Source organism: Octopus bimaculoides, chromosome 1 (assembly GCF_046866305.1).
Source record: "Octopus bimaculoides isolate indiv1 chromosome 1, ASM4686630v1, whole genome shotgun sequence".
NCBI lineage: Eukaryota > Metazoa > Mollusca > Cephalopoda > Octopoda > Octopodidae > Octopus > Octopus bimaculoides.
The window spans coordinates 120,319,171-120,340,638 of NC_142928.1; the positions used below are offsets into that span (position 1 = coordinate 120,319,171).

General features: G+C 36.6%; 1 long non-coding RNA gene across 1 annotated transcript in view; it reads left to right on the plus strand.

Annotated features, from left to right (window-relative positions):
* The first annotated feature begins 4,094 nt into the window (after positions 1-4,094).
* The window catches only part of LOC128249917 (uncharacterized), a 66,799-nt gene continuing 49,425 nt past the window's right edge, over positions 4,095-21,468 (plus strand). Inside the window, exon 1 of the long non-coding RNA XR_008266069.1 lies at positions 4,095-4,188. This is a non-coding gene — a long non-coding RNA (uncharacterized LOC128249917). The remainder of the gene's footprint in view (positions 4,189-21,468) is intronic.

The window sequence follows — 21,468 nt, forward strand, 5'->3', positions numbered from 1 at the left end:
AACTTGAGAACTGCACAACCAATTTTCATTCAAATTTTACACATGCCTTACTTAGGGTCCATGTAGTGTCATAGGCAAAAAAATTTTTTTAACTTCTTGCCTACTGCGAGCCCAGAGCAATATCATATCTCTTCCACTATTTCAGTATTATGTGTCAAAAGTGAAACAATAATGTATTATAATGTCAGATATTTTCACTTTAATAGTTTCACTTTAATACTGAAACTATTAAAGTGAAACTATTATCTCACATATATACAGGTATACATACATACATGTATATAATATATATATACTATGTATATATATATTGTGACCGCGTGTTTCGTTGACGATTTTCTTTCTCCGTCTGCCATTCTTTGGACTCTTTCTATATTTCTGATGAAGAGCTCCGCTCGAAACGTGAAATCCTCTTTCTTTTCTTTCCTTTCCTGAGTGTCCAATAACACTGCACTTATTCCACATCCTCGCGTTGTTTTTTCTTGCTTGTTCATGTTTGGCTTGACTATATATGCATACATCTGCACAAATGTATATATATAGATGTATATATATACATGTATATATGTAGATGTATATATATAGATGTATATATATAGATGTATATATATAGATGTATATGTATACATGTATATGTATAGCTGTATATGTATAGATGTATATGTATAGATGTATATATATATATAGATATAGATGTATACGTATACATGTATATGTGTAGATGTATGTATATATATATATATAGGTGTACATAATATGTACACATATATATATATACATATATACATGCATACATATATACACCCATACACACACACACGCACGCATATACATAGGTGCAGGTGTGGCTGTGTGTTAACAAACTCGGTTCTAAAATTGTGTGATGATTTGGCATGTGTCTTCTGCTATAGCCTCAGGCCAACTAATGAGTGGATTTTGTAGACAGAAACTGAAAGAAATCAATCGTATATATATGTACGTATATATGTAAGTATATGCGTGTGTCTTTGTCTGTGTTTCTTCCTCATCACTGCTTCACAACTGTTGTTCGTTTATTTACATCCCCATAACTTACTGGTTTGACAAGAAGAAACTGATAGAATAAGTACCAGGCTTATCAAAAAAAAAAAGCACTAGGCAGTGTTTTATTTATGTTTGCCTTCTCAGTCGTATCTATCAATTTATCCTTTTGTGTCTCTGTGTGTGTATATATATATATATATATATATATATATATATATAAACACACACACGCACGCACACATATATACATGTATGTATGTGTGCATATTCATATCTATTATATAAAAGTCAATGTGTTCGTGTGTTACTTATACATTCGAAAACTACTGCACCGATCCCAAAGAAATTTGGAACACAAAATCCAAGCAAGGGAGAAGGGTAATGCTGTGTGTTTCATACAATTTCATGGACCAAAATTACTGAATGGATCCTTATGATATTTGGAACTTAGATTCAATGCATAAGGGCAGGTATAATGCAGTATGTTTGGTTTGAATTTGAGATGGCTTAAAAGGCGTAGAACCCCCATGAAAATTCATAAATTTTCGATGTCGATGAAATTTCAACCATGGGTAATTGACACACATCAAGAAATATTCTCAAAGTTTCCACTTCTCATGAGGATTCTAAGACACCTAATGGGGGCCTTAACTCTCATGTTTTAGTCATTTTTTATGATCCAAAACTATGTCAAAAGTACTGAATGGATCTTTATGAACTTTGGAAATTATATTCTAGGCATAAGGGCCATAACCCCCATGAAAATTCATATATTTTTGCTGTTAATGAAATTTTAACCATAGATATTAGACACAAATGAAGTAATATTTCTAAAATTTCATCTTAGAAGTTAGAAAGACCTCTTCATGGGGACTTAACACCCACAATTTAGTCATTTTATCTAAGCAAAGACGAATATAGTTGTACTCTTGGAAGCTATAGAGTTACCCGAGCACATAATATGAGCGTTATTTGTAATTCAATGGTACAACAGTGTAAGAGTTTGCTTTGAGATATACTTAGATTGTGATTTCTGCAATGTGGTGCTTAAATCGTCAAGTAAATGAGAGGCATCTTTGCCTCCACTGATTCAGTTGCAAAGTGTTGAGTAAAGTTATTTCGTTGTAGACCTCCTCCTTTGAGTCTCTTTATTATCACTGGGTCACACATAGTCCCCAGATGGTAACATTGATTTCAAGGCCTTCCCAGATGAGTGACTGGTTATTCAAAGACAGTTATAGATTGTAAATTTATTCTGTCCAGTTACCTATCGGTATAGTGGTCAGTTGCAAACTCCAGAGGCGACACTTTCATTTCCCCTTAGCCCTCACGTCACACAGTTGTTAATGTTTAATTCAGTTGGGTCACGCCCTTCCAATTGATATAGATCCGTAATGCATCTTATGGCTGTGCCTGTCACCTGTATGGTGAGGAATTATACATTGGAGAGTAGTAACGACTAGGGTAGGGTAGCTGACTGCTTATTGTGATGATTCATCTTTTGGTTTCCTGTAGCTTGCCTCTCTTTTACAAACCCAGTGAACATATCTTTCCTATTTCAAAGAAATTCGAACAATAGATATAAGTCCCAAGTTAAAAAGATTCTCATCAATTGATCTTCTCTGGTTGACATTAAGGCACCCACCCCCATTAGAGGCCTTAACTCCCACATTTTAGAGCTCAATGACCTCCATTTTACAGGAGCAAGATCCTTTTAACAGGTTCCATAAGACTGGAATTTTGGAATCTGCGCATAAAGATCAGTAGTATAGGATACATGTGTCAAAATAGAATTTTTTAGGGTGTGTAAAGAGGGAAAGAACCCTCATCTGCAGTTTTGATGAAATTCGAATCATACATATTCCTGTTCATTAGAGAAAATATAACAGAAAAGTCTAATTCTTTCAATTGCATGTAACACGGGCAACGCCGGGTATGTCTGCTAGTCAAAGAATAAAGTTGTTATACGTTTAGATTTATGTAACCATGTGAGATCAAAGGCCCATGTTAAGATCTTAGGTATGATCACGTATATTACTATACATACATGTATATACAGTGCATAGTTTAGGCTGGTTTAAGCAATATATAGCTTATCAAAAGATCATTTTGCTTACCCCTGATGCCACCTCTGAGATATCTGAAACTATATTTTGGATACAAACTTGTCGTCGTGTACCTACTTCTCAAAACCTCCAGTAAATGTCTCGGATTTAGGGATATCGTTTACAGGAGTTTACGTATACTTTACGGGGTGGGAGCGCTAAGCGCTGATGTGTATAACATGAAGAAAATTTATCGCTGTAGACAAATAATATAATACACCAAAATCAGCTAGCAGTATCACCTACTCAGACTGCAACCATTTCAGTGTGGTTATCTCCCCTTCCGTCACAGACACCGGATAGGGTGCGCTGCGAGCTAATAAAAGAGATTGTCTCACTAATGATATACCAGGCATGTATGTAGGTAGGTAGGTAGGTAGGTAGGTAGCTAGCTAGCTAGCTAGCTAGCTAGCTAGATAGATAGATAGATAGATAGATAGATAGATAGATAGATAGATAGATAGATAGATAGATAGATAGATAGATAGACTGGACACACATACACGCACACATATACATACATTCATACATATATAGATGTACAATCGTGCATTTACTAATATATACGTAGAATATTTAAAGTAGTAGTAGTAGTAGTAGTAGTAGTAGTAGTAGTAGTAGTAGTAGTAGTAGTAGTTGTTGTTGTTGTTGTTGTTGTTGTTGTTGTTGTTGTAACTGCAGCAGCACAGCAGTAACAACAACAGCAGCACTATTGAAGGAAAAGAAGTAAAATGGCAAAGTTAAAACTAGCAACAAGATTAATTATGGCCAGCGTAAATAAAACCAACAAACAAATCGTAGAATGGGAATTTACAATGACATTAACTGTGATTGTAACAAAATGAAATGTGACAGCACAGCAAGAGAAATAGTATTTCAACGATAATATTAAGATACAAATTTTTTATTATTTTTGAAGTTCTGAGGAGAAATCGATATATATACATTCACAGGCCATAAGTTTTATTCAGTAGAAAAACATTCTCTCATGATGGTCTTCAGATAATCGTGTGACAACGACGACACTGACTCTACGTAGTTAGAAGAATTGCTTGAAACGGTAAGTAAATCTCTCGGTCCTCTGGGAAAAGCAAAAGCGATACATTGTATGATGTAGTTTCAGATCATCATCCGGACTTTCCTGGACCAATAGATCATATTAGTCCTTCAGTAGCTGAATATTGCATTTGCGTACGCTATGATTAAAAATAATAGCAGTAATTTGCTAACTAAACTGGTTGGCTACTGACAGCTTTTGCTGATTGCTCATCCGCTCGGCACCTAGTGATATTCGCCATTGATTCAATACATTTGCTCGAATAGTTTACATACACCAGGCTGCATCCGGTGATAACAACGCAACGCTGGCTAGAGCGGTTACCGGGTGCCAGGCCTTGCTTAGCGGTCACCCGTGATTTGGTCCGGGACCGTTTATTTTCATATGCACAGTTAATCTCTACTTACATGCTAATTAACGCATAACTGGTATCTTGATAGGTCTTTCACTCCGGTTTGGTGTAGATCTGGGAACAATAGTGGCTAAGAGGTGGTTCCATATTCCACAAAATCCTGGAACTCCCGAGCCATGACCCCAATATCGGATGCAATTTGAAGTAATACCCAATCATGCATAACCCATGTAAAGACGTGATGGTCACGGTTGGAATGTCCGAGATCGTAGATCTGCTCACTAGAGGCGTGCTATCTAGAGGCGTGCTCACATTCTAGATTCCTATCTAGAGGCGTGCTCACATTCTAGATTCCTAGACCGGAAGTTGTGTTGTATTCTTGAAAACAAGTCCAAAACGTTTTATTTCTTATTGTTCCAGTCTATTCAGCTAGAAATAGGTAATCGAGCAAACGGGTGGGGTTTCTCTCTGAGACACACAAACCACTTGTTCTATATGTATTATTACATGAGTTTTATTTGAATTGAAAGCAAATAACGACCAGATTATATAATTAAACTGCAAGACCTGATTACTATATTTGGTGCACAGCGTTCATATAGCCTACCCTGATATACGTTCATGGTATATTTGCGCATTCGGCTCATGCTCGACATGAAGTGCAGACGAGGACAGCGGAATCAAACTCCCTTATACACCAAATGGACCAACAGCTGGGACAGAGGCACATACTGGAGTGGTAATGTGAAACACCCTAGACTGAAGAAATCAGAAGAACCACGGTAGTGCTCCAGCTTGGCCGAAACTAGTAAAAGAGTAATATATATATATATATATATATATATATATATATATATGTGTGTGTGTGTGTGTGTGTGTGTGTGTGTGTGTGTGTGTGTGTGTGTGTGTGTGTGTGTGTGTGTGTATGTATGTGTGTGTCTTATGTATGTATGTATTTATGTATGCATGTATGTGTGGTAAGAAGTTTGCTTCCCAACCACATGGTTCCGGATTCACTCCCATAGCGTAGCACCTTGAGCAGGTGTCTTCTACTATAGCTCCGGGTAGACTAGAGTCTTGTTTGTGAATTTGATGAACGTAAACTGAAAGAAACCGGCTGATATATATACATATTTATGTGTGTGTGTTTGTGTGCGTGTGTGTGTGTGTGTGTGTATGTGTGTGTGTGTGGGTGTGTGGGTGGGTGTGTGTGTGTGTGTGTGTGTGTGTGTGTGTCAAAAGGATGTGTTATAATACTTTTCTACATATACAAAATCAACCATACCGACAATTCAACATACCTCCATCATCAGCTGCCCCACGGATATCATTATGGTTTCGGCACCTGGGTAGTGCCATTCAATCCGACGGTGTCAACATTACTAAGATAAGTGTTGTTTGGGAACAAACATACCAAAGAAACCATAACTTTCAAACGCATTCACCCTATGTACAACAGTATCGGTAAACAAATTCAATAAGTAAATCTATAACCAACACCTATATATGTAACTAAACAGCGACCAAACATTTAAGTCATACAAAAAATATTCCCTACAAAAAATATTCCCTATGTATGTATGTATGTATGTATGTATGTATGTATGTATGTATGTATGTGTATGTGAATATATTTAATTTTAAAAAGTTTAAACACTTCGAGAGAACGTGAAATAAATTGCTTTTAACTGTAGAAGTTGAAGTAGATAACTATCAATAATCCTAATTACTTTAGGCACAAGGCCTGAAATTTTATCAACCCCGAAACGATGAAAGGCAAAGTCGACCTCGGCTTACTGCCTTAATACAGCTATCAATTAGCACGAGAATATTGGTTTTCGATAGGGAATATCGGACAGCCTTCGATATGGTTTTTAACCCAATATATACATGCTGTTTTTAAAGCATTATCTACTTCGAGTTCTACAGTTAAAAAGCGATATATATATATATATATATATATATATATATATATATATATATACCTCGTTTTTGTATCAGGTTTGCAAGATTCTTATGTGAATGCGTAAAAAACACATAACGGTAAAAAAATTATCACTTAATAATTAAGGGTACAAACACTTTTTAAAATTTGCTGCGACATTTAAAACGGTCATCGTACACATTGGTGAGATGATTAATATCTATAACCGTCGGGCCAGCAAGACTCGCTGAAGATTAACTAAGAGTTTTTTTCAAAGTTCGAAATCACGATGAGACGAGTATTCTAGCTTTTTCAATTATCGATTACGTTCGTCATTGGTGCAGGGTTTTGAATTATTCATTCGTTTGCCCGCTTTCACCTTTGTGTTTAAGTGAACATTTGTGGTTTGATCATTTTGACTGCTACATTTAGCATGCTGGTACTGCTTGTTAGTACCCTTAATTATCAATTGATCATTTTTTTACCGTTATATACGTGTGTGTATATATATATATATATATATATATATATATATATATATATATATATATATATATATATATATATATGCCTATATAACAGCCTACTGTATATATGTATACTCTGTAGGTTTGGGGGTATTACGACCTTCTACGTGTATTTCCTATTTAGTAAGGTGGATGTTTCATTTATGAGGATGTACCTCTCTATTCGTGTGAGTGATAGGTCCTTCGGGTACTTGGATAAAATGAGAATGTCATGTCGGCCCAGTGTATGACAGAGTATGGAGAACTATTTTTTTGTTATCATATTGCCACAATTGTTCATTTAATCTCTCCACAATACTTCTACATGTCTTTCTAATGTATGCCCTGTTCTTGTTTTTACATCCACAACAAACACACCGACTCACACTCTTACCTTAACTTCTTCTCCTCCCACCCTACCCACAGCAAGGTCTCCATCCCCTATTCCCAATTCCACCGTCTGCGCAAGCTCTGCAGTGACAACCATGACTTTGAAACTCAGTCTCAACTCATGGCTCACCACTTCATCCTTCGTAGATATCCCCTCACCACTATCCACACAGTCCTTGCCAGAGCACATTCTATAGACGGGGCTTTTGCTCTCTCTGCCGAACCCGCCCCGATGTTGCCGTCTCCCACTTCCCCTCACCTACCACCCCTCCACCCTGACTCTCCATCGCACCATTCTCCGAGCCTTCCGGCGACTTCGGTCCAATCCCGCCACCTCGTATATCTTCACCAACCTACCCCTTTCCTCCTTCAAACGAGTCCACAACCTGCGTGAACTCCTGGTTCACAATTTCTTCCTTAACCCCACCTTCCAACCTGGCTCGTTTCCCTTCTCCCACCCACATTGCTGCACTTGCCCCTACCTCTCCAACACCACCATCCTCACAGGCACCCATCATCGTCCCTACCATATCACCGACTCATTTACCTGCACTTCTAACAACGTCATTTACTGCATCTCCTGCTCTTTCTGCCCTTCTCTGTACATCGGTCAAACGGTACAAAGCTTGGCTGACCGGTTCGCAAAGCACCTCCGAAACACCAGACTCGGCAATGCCACCCCGGTCTTGCGCCATTTCTGTTCTACTGGTCATTCACTATAACACCTGTCTGTGATCGGATTTTCTTTGCACAGGGGCCATCCGGACTCCCACCTTCGCCGTGAACAGGAATTAATCTTCTTTCTTTGCACCTTTGCGTCACAAGGGATCAACTCCCCTCCTCTCCTCTCTTTATCTGACACCTACTTCCTCTCTTCTCTTCCTTTGACACCTACTTCTTCTCTTCGCTCCTACCCATCTTCTCTTCATTGATACCCCCACTTCCCTACTTTCTACCTCTCCTGTCAAACCTTTTTTCCCAGCCAGTCGCCATGCTTGACCACCAAATCCACAAGTGTTTTTATTCTCTCTCAGTTTATTTTCTATTATTCCTTTCTGTTGAATAGCGTAGGCTCGAAAAGTAAAAGACTTTCTCACTTTCCCGAGCTTCAAACTAATACACCTTCCTTTTGTTCATACACCTGTCTTCGTCTATTGTTTTTCAGTAAATTTCAACTATATATATATATATATATATATATATATATATATATATATATATACGCACACGCACACACATACACATACACACATACACACACACACACACACACACACACACACACACACACACACACACACACACACACACGCACATATATATATATATATATATAATGTGGTAATGCTTCAGCAAGTAGAGAATCACTCGACAAGCTAAGAGAGTAAAGATAATTTTAAAATAAAAATGCGGTATCCAGTGTTTCCTGGTGAAGATAATGATTAATTCGCCATTTATGTAGCTGACAACAAGACTGTTTGTCAATTGTCTTTCAAGTAGATAACATTTAAACAAGAAAGGCTTGTAAGGAAGAAGAGAAAAACAAACTGAGGGAGACAACCAACGTTACAATTATTCGATGTGAGGCAGACGTAAAGCATACCTAAATGGTTTACTAAGTGTCCTGTGATCTATTTTTAAATTCCGACATGGTTTTCCTAGAATGCGGACATACTGAAAACTCTCGTTGCTTAAATTTATGTATTCGTTGGAGGTTCTCAAGTTTTTTTTAATAGATACATATTTTCAAGAGAATACACTGAAAACTCACACACACACACACACACACACACACACACACACACACACACACACACACACACATATATATATATATATATTCTTTTATTCTTTTCCTTGTTTCAGTTATTTGACTACGGCCATACCGAAGCACCGCCTCAAAGGGTTTTTTGGTCAAAGAAGTCAACCTCAGGACTTATTCTTTGTAAGCCTAGTACTTCTTTGATCGGTCTCTTCTGTCGAACCGCTATGTTACGGGGACATAAACACATCACTATCAGTAGTCAAGCGATGGTGGGGGGAAGACGCATACACATACACATAAATATATACATGTGGTTGTGTAGTAAGTAGCTTGCTTACCAACCACATGACATTGGGCAAGTCTCTTCTACTATATCCTCACAAGGCTTTGGTAGGCGGAAGCTGAAAGAAGCTCGTCGTATATGTGTGTATGTTTGTCCCCCCCCCCACCATCGCTTGACAACTGATGCTGGTATGTTTATGTCCCCGTATCTTAGTGGTTCGGGAAAAGACACAGATAGAATAAGTACTAGGCTTACAAGGAATAAATCCTGGCGTCGATCTGTTCGACTAAAGGCGGTGCTCCGGCATGGCTGCAGTCAAATGACTGAAACTAAAATGATAAATAATAAAAGAATATATATATATATATATATATATATATATATATATATATATATATATATATATATATATATATATATATATATATATATATATATATATATATATATATATATATATATATATATATATATATATATATATATATATATATATATATATATATATATATATATATATATATATATATATATATATATATATATATATATATATATATATATATACGACGGGCTTCTTTCAGTTTCTGTCTACCAAATACACTCACAAGGCTTTGGTCGCCCTGAGGCTATAGTTGAAGACACTTGCCCAACGTGTCACGCTGTGGGACTGAAACCTGATCCATGTGGTTGGGAAGCAAGCTTCTTATCATACAAATTACGCAAAAATGAAAATAACACTGACATTTCATTTTAACAGATAGATTTACCAAAATTACATAAAAATATCTTGAAATACTAAAGAGTAAACTTCTGCAATATAATCGCCATTGCCTTCAACCACGGCCTCCAGACAACTTCAGAATCTCCTGCAACTCTTCTGGACGGACTCCTTGTTTAAGTTGGTGAATACTGCCATAATCCTTGCCGTCAGTTCATCTTTGGTGTTACTAGGAGTGTTGTTGGTCTCTCGCTCAACTGCGCCCCACACATAACAATCAAGTGGGTTGCAGTCCTGGGAGTTAGGTGGCTAGATGTTAGGGGTGATGTGGTCACAGAAATTGTCTGACAGCCATGGCTGGGTTCTCCTGGTGGTGTGGCATGGTGCAGAGTCCTGTTGCCAGACACAGGTTCTTCCAGCAGCCACCCTCTTGACCCAGGTTAACACTACCTCCTCCAGACAGTTGATGTAGGCCTTCGACTTGAATCTGAGGCTGTGTGAGAAGATGAATGGAGGCATAACATCGCTATCACTAGTGATCACTCCAAACACCATGATGTTTGATTTTTATTACTCACGGTACATATTTGGGGGATACGGCAAGCCAACGGTTTTTCTGTTTGTTCACCATCTGATCCTGGCAGAAATTTTTCTTGTCTGAGAAAAATCAAAGCATGTTCGATTGGAGGAGATGCTTGAGTTTGTTCAAAAGCCTCGTAGTGCCTTCTTTCCTCTTGGAGTTGGTAGCTTCGGGTAAACATTGGCCCTTCTCATCTTGTATGAGGAATACCAAATGTCTTCATGCACTACCTGCGTGATAAAAAACTCAGACACTCCCATGACCCTGGCGATGGACATAATTGATTTGGAGTGATCGTTGTCAATCATGGCCTGTATTTCATCAACAAATTAGGAGTTCTTTTCTCATCAGACGATCAGAGTTTGTTTTCCGAGCTGCCGTACCTTCGTAATCATCATTAGGCTCTTCTACCTCTTTCCGAATCCTTTGTACTCTCCTCATATTGACACCCAAACATTCTGAAATATTCGTATTGGAGCTTCCGACGCGAATGCCAAGCAGTACAGCATGTCATTTCCAAATTTCTGGCAGAGTGAATTGCGTCGTAGTGCTGTTCTTCTTGCAGATGTGCCCAACTGACCCTACTATACTGTGTAGTCGACAAAATGAAAAACAAACAATGCGTATGCGTAAAATTAAAAGTATCAAATGGTGACAATTTATCCATTGCACCTTATAGATAGATAGATAGATAGATAGAAATTATTCGGACTCTCCTATCGTTAGACGACTTATGAGGGTTCTGCAATTACTTGCTGAACAACCACACAGACGGTTTGCTTATAGTGATAAAATGTTTGTGTTCACAGTCCCTCCATCAATTAGACTTTACCTGTAGAAGTGCATGACTTGCCACATGTCAGATGACGAAATGATCGCAGAGTAACGTGAAATGAAGTGTTTTGCTGAAGAACACAATGCAACACTCGGTCTGGGAATCGAAACCATGATCTCACAATCGTAAGTGCAACACTCTAGCCACTAATCTACGTTCTCTGGAAGTGTTTAGACCAACAGACAGAAATTATCATTTATAAATATTTATTTATTTATTAATTTATTGTAGGTATACAGTTGTTTCAAATATGCATTTTGGGGTGTTCATGGTTCAATTTTATATATGAAACAACCTTGGCAATGATATTTTCTTCAGAGCCGAAACAATTCAATTTCCAAAGGAAAAGAAGGAAAGAAAGAAAAGAAAGAGGATAGAATTTGGTATGTGTGGCAGTCACACAGAGTTATGTCACGTGTTGCTAACTATCAATTTTAAGCTAGTTTTCTCTCTTACCACGGGTGAATAATATTGACATCCAGCACAACGATTTGATACCGCAAGATTTTTTTATGATTGGTGACAGGCTTTTGGTGTTTACTACTATATTTTACTCCTATTTTTTGAAAACATAGTGGTGTTAGTGGTGGTGGTGATAGTGATGGTGATAGTGATGATGGTTGCTGATCAACTAAAATAATTCCATTTTCTCCCCAAAAATAATATGCCATGGACTACGCTAACGTAATTACGTTCAGGAACAATGGAATGTAATTTGTAGAAAATTTGGCAGCTATTTCTAGCACATCGAGCGTTAATTTACAAGATTACTTTATTTAAACTCATATTAATTTGTATCTTTAAATCTACAATATCCACGTATCCTTTTCTAATATAATAAGGTGAGATGGCTACTATATTTAGTATATCAAGCACTTTGTCTTATTGAGGTTCTGAAATTCCTGGAGCTGCTTCTTATGAATGGTTTCCGCGGTGTTAAGTGAATACAAAACAACTCTCCACGTAGATAGGACCCTAAGTCTAGAGATAGAAAAAATACAATCGCTGGAAAATTGTAATCAACACTGCAAGTCAATGCTTACACTGATGAATTATATTACCTGTGTTACTCCATCAGAGTTAAATCACTTTCGCTACTGTTGTCGTATGGAATAAGTAGCACTTAGCCTGTAAAGCATTTCACGTTGAGCATTCGTCTGTTAACCGTTGTCCTCCTCAGAAACAGTACAGAGCCTGTAACAATATGGATGCATACAAACTATCAGCTTCATTGCTGGTTTTGCTGTACACCTTTCGACACCGGTTTGCTCAACCTTTAGCCCAGACGCCTAAATTGAAATCATCAGAAATACTTTGAGGTCAATCATATTTAAAACTACTAAGTGGATTACACAGGGGAACAATTTTAAATGTAATTTCTGTTGAGTTTTGCTTTATCCGTTCATTGGATTCACTTAACACTGCGGGAAACCATTGATAAGAAGCAGCTCCGAGAATTGCAGAATTTCATGAGTCAATCCAGCAACTCTAATGTAAGGACTTGATGTACTAAAAAAAGCCGCCAGTTTTCTTCAATCACGTCAATTTCTTTTTCTACAGCCTATTTTCTGAGTAAGCACAATTGTATTATTTGTCCGTAAGTAATAGAGCTGCTCAACTGCTTTATTTTATTGTAATAATGAGATATATTTTCGCAAACATTCTTAGCTGTCTTGCATTTTATTAGTCCCATCTAAATTGATGGTTCTGGATTTAGAAATGCCCTCAGATATTTTCTATCACATCAAGTTCTTTGTTAAACAGAAGTTCATTTTTTTTTTTACCAAAAAATGTCAGTTTTGCCATTGAATGTAATTCTGAAATAAGAAACTAATACAAGCCAAATAGTCCTTTTTATCGTTTAACTAAGATATTATACAAAATGTTTAATTACATAGCCAAGGATAAATATTTCTATAAACTGGAGTTTCAGCTACTCAAAGAGTGAACTTTCTCTTTGCTGCTTTTCGTGAAAAACTTGCATCACCACAATGTCTTTGCAGAGACCAGCAGTAGTCAGCCATCATGTTTGTGTTCCATCTGCTTTGATATCTAGTCTCCATGGTCACGATGTCTTGATGGAATCTTTCTCCTTGCTCATCACTTATTGCACTACGATTTTCAGTGAAATATTCCAGATGACTGTGAAGTAAATGCACTTTTACACTCATGTTGCAGTGCAGAGCATGAAACTGGTTAACAGGGTCTACATAAGTTCATTATAATTTAATGACTTCCTGCTTCTCAGGAAATCAGACACAAGTGCAGCAAAAACATTCCATGCGTTTTTTGTTTTATTTTGTTGTTGTTTTTTTTTTGTTCTCCATAGCCGTCTAATCTGTGGCCCTTCAGACACATTAACCTTAATTTTCTTACAAGACAAAGCTGGAAACTTTCTCCTTAAGTATTTGAATCAATCACTGCCTCGGTGTTTCAACACGTTTTACACTCTGTATGGGGTGCTCAAGTTTTGTTTTGATCATCCAGTTTCATCCCAAAGTAGGTAAGGTAAGCTCTCTTCACAAAATCTGATTTTGTGTCGCTGCCTAAGTAACATCCACAAATGTAGCAGAAGACATTGGAACTGTTTTGGCATTTTTCCTTACAAAACTGGTCATATTTCTGAAATATAAAACTTTTTACTTTTTTCAGTCATAGCACCTTGAAGAGTTTGATCAAACAAATCGGCCCTAGTACTTATTTTTTTAAGCTTACTACTTATTCTATCGGTGTTTGCTGACAAGTATATTTTCGTTCGTATATATATAAATTGGTAGATAACTATAAAGAGAAAAACAGCAAACTACAGCAAGTGTATGCAATGGCCAGCGTTGAAATTTAAACATAAACATGTTATTAGTTGAGGTCATAGAAATCCGATTGGCAATAAACGTTTGGAAACAGGAGCAAACACTCCGTATTCCTCCTTCTTACTAAGTTGCATGTGAGAATTTTTTACATTGTGAAAAACAGGAAGCCGACAGTTGTCGAGGTGATAATCAGCCTTTTACCTGCAAATGTCTGTTTATTAACCATTATTTCTTATACCATATGTAACAGATGTGAATATTTAAAATATTATGATAAAGTTTCATAAACATTAACTGACGTTTTGTAAATTTGTGCCCATCTGTTGTGTTGTAATTATGTATGTATGCATGTGCATATGCCAGTGTGTACGTATGTGTGAACTTTATATATATATATATATATATATATATATATATATATATATATATATATATATATATATATATATATATATATATATATATATATATATATACAGAGAAAGAGAAAGAAAGACATAGAAGGAAAGAAAGAAAGAAAGAAAGAAAGAAAGAAAGAAAGATGATAATACGTATTACACACATGTATATAATACAGTATAAAGTATACACACACACAATTATTTAATAATATTAATTTCTACTCTTATTATATATATACATACTTGAATATATAAACACAAATGTGTGTGTATATATATATATATATATATATATATATATATATATATGTGTGTGTATATATATATATATATGTATATGTATGTATACCCGTAGTCGACGTCGCGCAACGACCCACAAAGCGGGGGCGTCTGGTCCGATGACGTCATACATAGCCCAATGGTGCTTTTCATACATAAAGTTGATAGCTTATTTCTCAGCTATCAACACCTATTCTCTGTAAATTTCCTGAAGCAGGGATCCTTATTGTGTAATATTAAAATATCAGGCAAAATACTAACCAATGACCTGTATTATTAATATTTTATAAGTTGCTGTGGCAGTGAGCTGGCAGAATCGTTAGTATGCCGAGCAAAATGCTTAGTGGCATTTCGTCTGTATTTACATTCTGAGTTGAAATTACACCGAGATCAACTTTGCCTTTCATAAGTACCAGTTGAGCACTAGGTCGATGTAATCAGCCTACTATCTCCCATGAAATTGCTCGCTATGTGCCAAAATTTGAAATCAGTATTTGCAATGATATGGTTATCGGCTGGTGGGAAGAGACCTCGGGATAGGCCAAAGAAAACCTGGAGATTCAACTTTAAAAAATGACTTGCGTAGATGTGGAACAAACTGGTTTGAAACTCCAACCTTTGCCAAAGACAAAGAGATATGGAAGAGCATATTGGCCCGTTGCGGTAAAGCTGGAGGAACCAGATAACCAGATGTGTGTTAGTGGGGGTGTTGTGTGTGTACAGACAATACGATTCAAAAATTGAACAGAAGGACGAGAAAGGAACAAACGGGAAATTTACACAAAAGATATGGACATATGTTACCCGGTACTACCTGCTGCATGGTCAGGTCATCGGCGGCTAAACTGGCAATGCCACGAAGCTTGCTTAGTGAGGTGGGTGACTGGACACCCTGCAAGATAAAATGCAAATCCTGTCAAAGGGCGGATGAAAATTAACGGCTGTCCAATACTGTGTACGCAGTTTTAATCCTGCCATTTCTCATGAGAAGTAGTTCCTACAGCAATCATCGACAAAGCGGTGACTTGGGTTCAGACAATTCATTGGTTGCATAGAGGATAAACAGTTTTTAAATAAAGGGCTGGCACAACAGATTCAGTCAGCAGAGCATCATGAGAATGAGAATATTGGCATTGTGTACCACATTACTGGGAGCAGGAGACCCTTGGTCCTTGTAAGGAGATCACTCTAGAAGGAAAACTTACGTGAAACTTGCGAATTGGTAACAGCCAATGATGTTGACTAGTCCTTCTTTGGGGGTATCTATCATTCTTGTATAGAAAGGAAATGGAAAACAAAAGGCAGGACAAGCATATCAAGACATTTAGAATATTTAATTAGAGTAAGGTGAATCTGAATCAAAAAGTGAGAAGTGAAGTAATTAATGTCTTACACTTGTTTCTGGGATATCCCCGGTAATGAGTCAACATCCCCATACACTGAAAGACAACATGTATATGCTGGAAAATCCAGACAGAGAATTCACAGTATATAGAAGAATAAAGATAGAATAAAGTTCACAGTCTATCTTGTATGGAGTTTAGCGCTTAGTTTCATGAAGGTATTGCCCCTTAAGTATAATCTTCCTGTCCAGACGGAGTTCCGTAGGGTTCCAGTTAATGATGTTAAAACAGTCTTGGATTACTGGTACCGCCAGGGTGTTAATGGTTTCTATGCAGTTTTTAGAGATGAGTTCAGTCTTCAGTACAAGTCTTATCCTCCAATAGTACTCCTTTCTTATTTTTCCTTTATAGTAGCATGATGTATACCATCTTCCTTTATAATTTTCTTGTGGGTCAAGTTCCTTGATGGTAGTGTTGATATCTAATTTAATGGAAGCTGTTTGTCTGAACTTGCCTCTTACAAAAGTTGTTTAGCACACTTATCGAGGCCAAAATCTATCCCAATGTCATTGCTAAACTCTAATAGTTGTCAACAGCCCTTCTAGTGCTTGGTCATTCCTTGCAAACAGTTTCAGATCATCTATATAAAAAAAGATGGTTTATTACATTATTAAATAGTTGTACCTATATCTGATGTTATCCAATTTGTTCAACAGTGGGATCAGTGCCCTACAAAAAAGTAATGGAGAAAATGAGTCACATTGAAAGATGCCTCATTTGATGTTGATGCTGTTGGATTGGCTCATTCCATTACTATGGTCTAGAAGGAGTTGCGTATTCCGTGCTATTTTGTAAGGATTTTGAGACGACAGGAGAGATCTTGTATATCTCAAGGGCCTTGAGTATCCATTTATGTGGCAGTTTGCTACAACCTTTCTATTTATGAGCAAGTGTTCTTTGCACCCATAAGAATTTCGTTTCCAGCCCTTTTGATTTTGTGGAAAGAGTTTTGTTCAAGAAAAGCGTACATTCTTTCGGTTATTATGGATGTAAGGATCTTGTAGGTAGTATTGAAACATGTTATTGGTCGGTAATTCTGTAATTTTTTTGTGTCCCCAGTTTTTGGTAGTTGTTCCTTCAGTCAGCCAGGCAACGTATTCGCTCTGGGTTCTAAATGACATCAGTTAAAGATACAGCGAGATTTTCGTGTACTTCTGTCAAACAATTCAACAAGAAGCTAGGGATCCGATCTAGTCCTAGGGTTTTCCATTTGTGAGACTTTGTAAGAACACACCTTAGCTCTTCTATTCCTATTGCTTCCCACTTCAGTCTTTCTTTCACACGGTCTATCCAGTCAGCTTCAGCTTTAAATTCTTTTTCGTTGCTCCATATCTTCTTCCAGAACTCTTCCACTTCCTCAATCTTAGGTGGTTCCTTTATATCTATCTTACTTTTGCCAATTCCCCTATAAAATTTCTTAGAATCTGTCTTGAATATTTTGTTTTGTCGATAGAATTTGATTTTTTTTTCTCATATCTTCTAAGCCGTTGGGCCTTCAACTATACGCTGTTTTAACAGTTCCTTAGTTAGAGGGAGATTTACAAATCTTTGATTTCATATTTTTGCTTGATTTTTCTAGCTTTTCTCGTCTTGATATTTACTCCTCTAGCAAGGTCATCGAAAACTGATACACCCGCCCGCAGAGACTCAATCTCTTTTTGTACTGCTACTTTCCAGTAAGGAGGTTAATTGACATGTTTGGTTTTTTTCTTTGTCATCTTAATACCCAGTTGAGCTGTTATTACTTTAGTAGTGGAATAGATAAGATTATTTAAGGTTGTTAGATCATTTCCCTTATATCTTAAGATCTATCTAAGAGCAACGTTATATATCATAATTTTGTTGTTATTCTTTGTGCTGTTTGAAAGCTTTAGTAGCGGTTCTCAATTAATCATGTCAGTACAATTAATCTTGCTGAGTTCTCTCATGTCTTCTTTTGCTTCCGTAATCTTTTCAATATTATTCACCTCAAATTCTATGCCATGTCTATTCTGGTTTTCTTGAGGTATGTCTACGTTAGTCTCTTTTTCCACACCTCTTCCTTCGCTATTCTTTGTTTAGCGTCCTCGTTGGGAAGCTGACAAAATAAACTAGCAAAAAACTGGTCGTGTGCATACGTGCATATATATGTGTGTATACGTCCGTATATGTAAGTATTCGTATGTTGTATATATATATATATATATATATATATGTATATATATATATATATATATATATATATATATATATATATATATATATATATATATATATATATATATATATTGTAATTACGTACTTTAAATGCTCTTTGGATACATGCGCACAAAATTTTAATTCTATAATTCTATAAAATATTTGATTAGTTTAAATGTACACAAATGCATAAAAATCATTTTTAATTCCATTAGACATTCTAAAATACTATTAAATTTCATTCAATTTCAAAAAAGGTAAAATCGGACAGGACTTATGGGATAACCTGATACTATGTGTATTTTACTAACCACTGCCGGCAAATAAATTTTTGAATATTATTCCTTTCTCCTTCGATGTTGTTATTACGTTGTTTCATTCTGCCTTCGACTATCTATATTTGGTGACCCTTCGTATCTTACCGCTACAATTGGTAACTCCGATGCACACTCACATCTGTCTGTTACAAGGTAATATGACGAAGCTCATTCTTGTAGTGAATGGTGTTAAGCAAGGTGACATTCAGACCTCAACACTCTTTTCCTTGTATTTTGCTGTTACACTCACTCATGTTTTTACCGTAGATAGCTCTTCTGTGATATATGTAATGTACGGATCTACTGGACTTTGTACAGCTTGTGCCAATTTGCTGCCAATACGTAAGTTCTATCTCTTATTCGTGAGCTCCTTTATGCGGATGATTGTGACTTAGTTGTTCATACAGTTGAAGATATGCAGATACATACATACTTACGTACGTACGTACGTACATACATACATACATACACACATACATACATATATACATATTTAAAGACAGACAGACAGACAGAAAGACAAATAGACAGATGTGTGTGTGTGTGTGTGTGTGTGTGTGTGAGAGAGAGAGTATGTATAAATGTGTGTGTGTGTGTGTGTGTGTGTGTGTGTGTGTGTGTGTGTGTGTGTGTGTATATAAGTATGTATCTACTTATCTATCAATCTATGTATGGACGAATAACATGCGCACAAGTAGAAACACATTTCATTTCAATTATTGTTATATGTGGGCACATATATGACAAGATTTGATTTATATATTCATAGAATATGTATAACATTTATTGAAACATATGCACGAACATATAAGCAAAAACTGCCTGGCTTATCCAGTTGAAGGAAGTATTGATCATAACGTTATATTCAGCTGATAGCAAAATCTGTTCTAATCGCTTCAATCCTGTACATGTAGACTCCAAAATATCCAAGGCTATCTATATGCAAGTAATCTTAGCTACTATGCAATATAAGGATTGTATTAACAAGTATAATGACACGCTTATAAAATTCCAGCATCGATTATGCAACACTTTCCTAAGATATAAACTTAATTTCCTTTTTTTATAGCAGCCTACCCTCCTTCATCCCATATACATATTTTCTCAAGTTGTTTCTTTGCAGTACTTGACCTTGAATTGCTGTAATAAGGTTCTCTATTTTTTCAATTCTTCCTTTCTCTACAACGCCCGGGATTTAGTTCCATGCACATCTTTAGTGCCTTCTAAAAACCATGCAAAGAGTTCTCTTCAAATAGTTCGACATGTTCTTTTTGAATTTCATTTTTGTCCTTTTCATCTGATCCAGGTTTGATTACGTATTCTTAATTCACTGCCTTTAGTAAATTTTCTGTGCTGTTCAAAAAATAATCAAGCAAACTGTTTGGTTCAATTTATGCACACTCTTCCACGCCAGTTAATCCTCTTCCACTCCGGTCTCTCTGCAAGTACAACCGGCTAACATCAGCTTTGGTGGGATGGACTTGATACATAGTCAACATTTTTCTAGTTTTTCTGTCAAGTTTCTGCATTTCGTCTTTTGTCCAATCCGTAATATCAGCTCCATATCTGATAACTGGTACTGTTCTTGAATGAACTGCTTCAATGACATTTCTTGAATTCAACCTTGACTGTAATATTTTCCTCACTATCCTTGTATATTCCCTACTTGTATCTTGCTTAATCTCTTCATGTTTTATTTCATCTTCCTCCAGTATTTCCAAATACTTATACCCATGTCCTTTCTCAATCTATTTCATTATTAGCCCATTTGACATTTCAATTGCCTGACTTTCTTCAAATCTTCGCCGTTTCCGCACTTTTCAGCACCGAATTCTATTCTTACTTCATCCATATCTGCTCATACCCTTTTCAAAAATCATCAGCTACCTTGATTTTCCGTCATATCAGACTGAGCGGTGTTATAGCCAATACAAATAGTAACAGAGATAAGCTATCGCCTTGTAATATACATCTGATGTTCATTGTCCCAAGATTTTGTTTTCTTCGATGTTTTCTTCCAATGCTTCATACTTTCATCGATCACTTTCTCCATTTTTTCTGACTCTCCAAATACGCTCGTTGTTGTATTTATTCAACTGTACGGCATCATGCCATATGGTTTTTTTATAATCCGACCATCCATCAGCATCTGTAATTTCCGATTAGATTTCATCAACAAACGATTAGTTTTTATTCGTCTATTTTTGCCTACTGCACCCCTGAGTACATCGGCAAGTCTATATATGCTGGAAGATGTATTTTCAACGAGGGTGATGCAGAAGTTGAAGTCTAGACCATTATAGGTAAAGCAATCTCAGTATTCCCCCTCCTTCATACAATATGGAGGTTGAAGGCTTTCATACAATACGAAGATTGAAGGCTGCAGCTATACTCCTCTATTGTTGTGCCAACAGCTTTCTACGCTAGTGAAACCTGGAATAAGTCAGCGAAGATCTTTCAATTGCTGGACATGTTCCATTGACGCCGCTCGTGTTCAATCCTGTGTGTCTCTTATTGGGAGGGAAAGAAATGAGGAGAA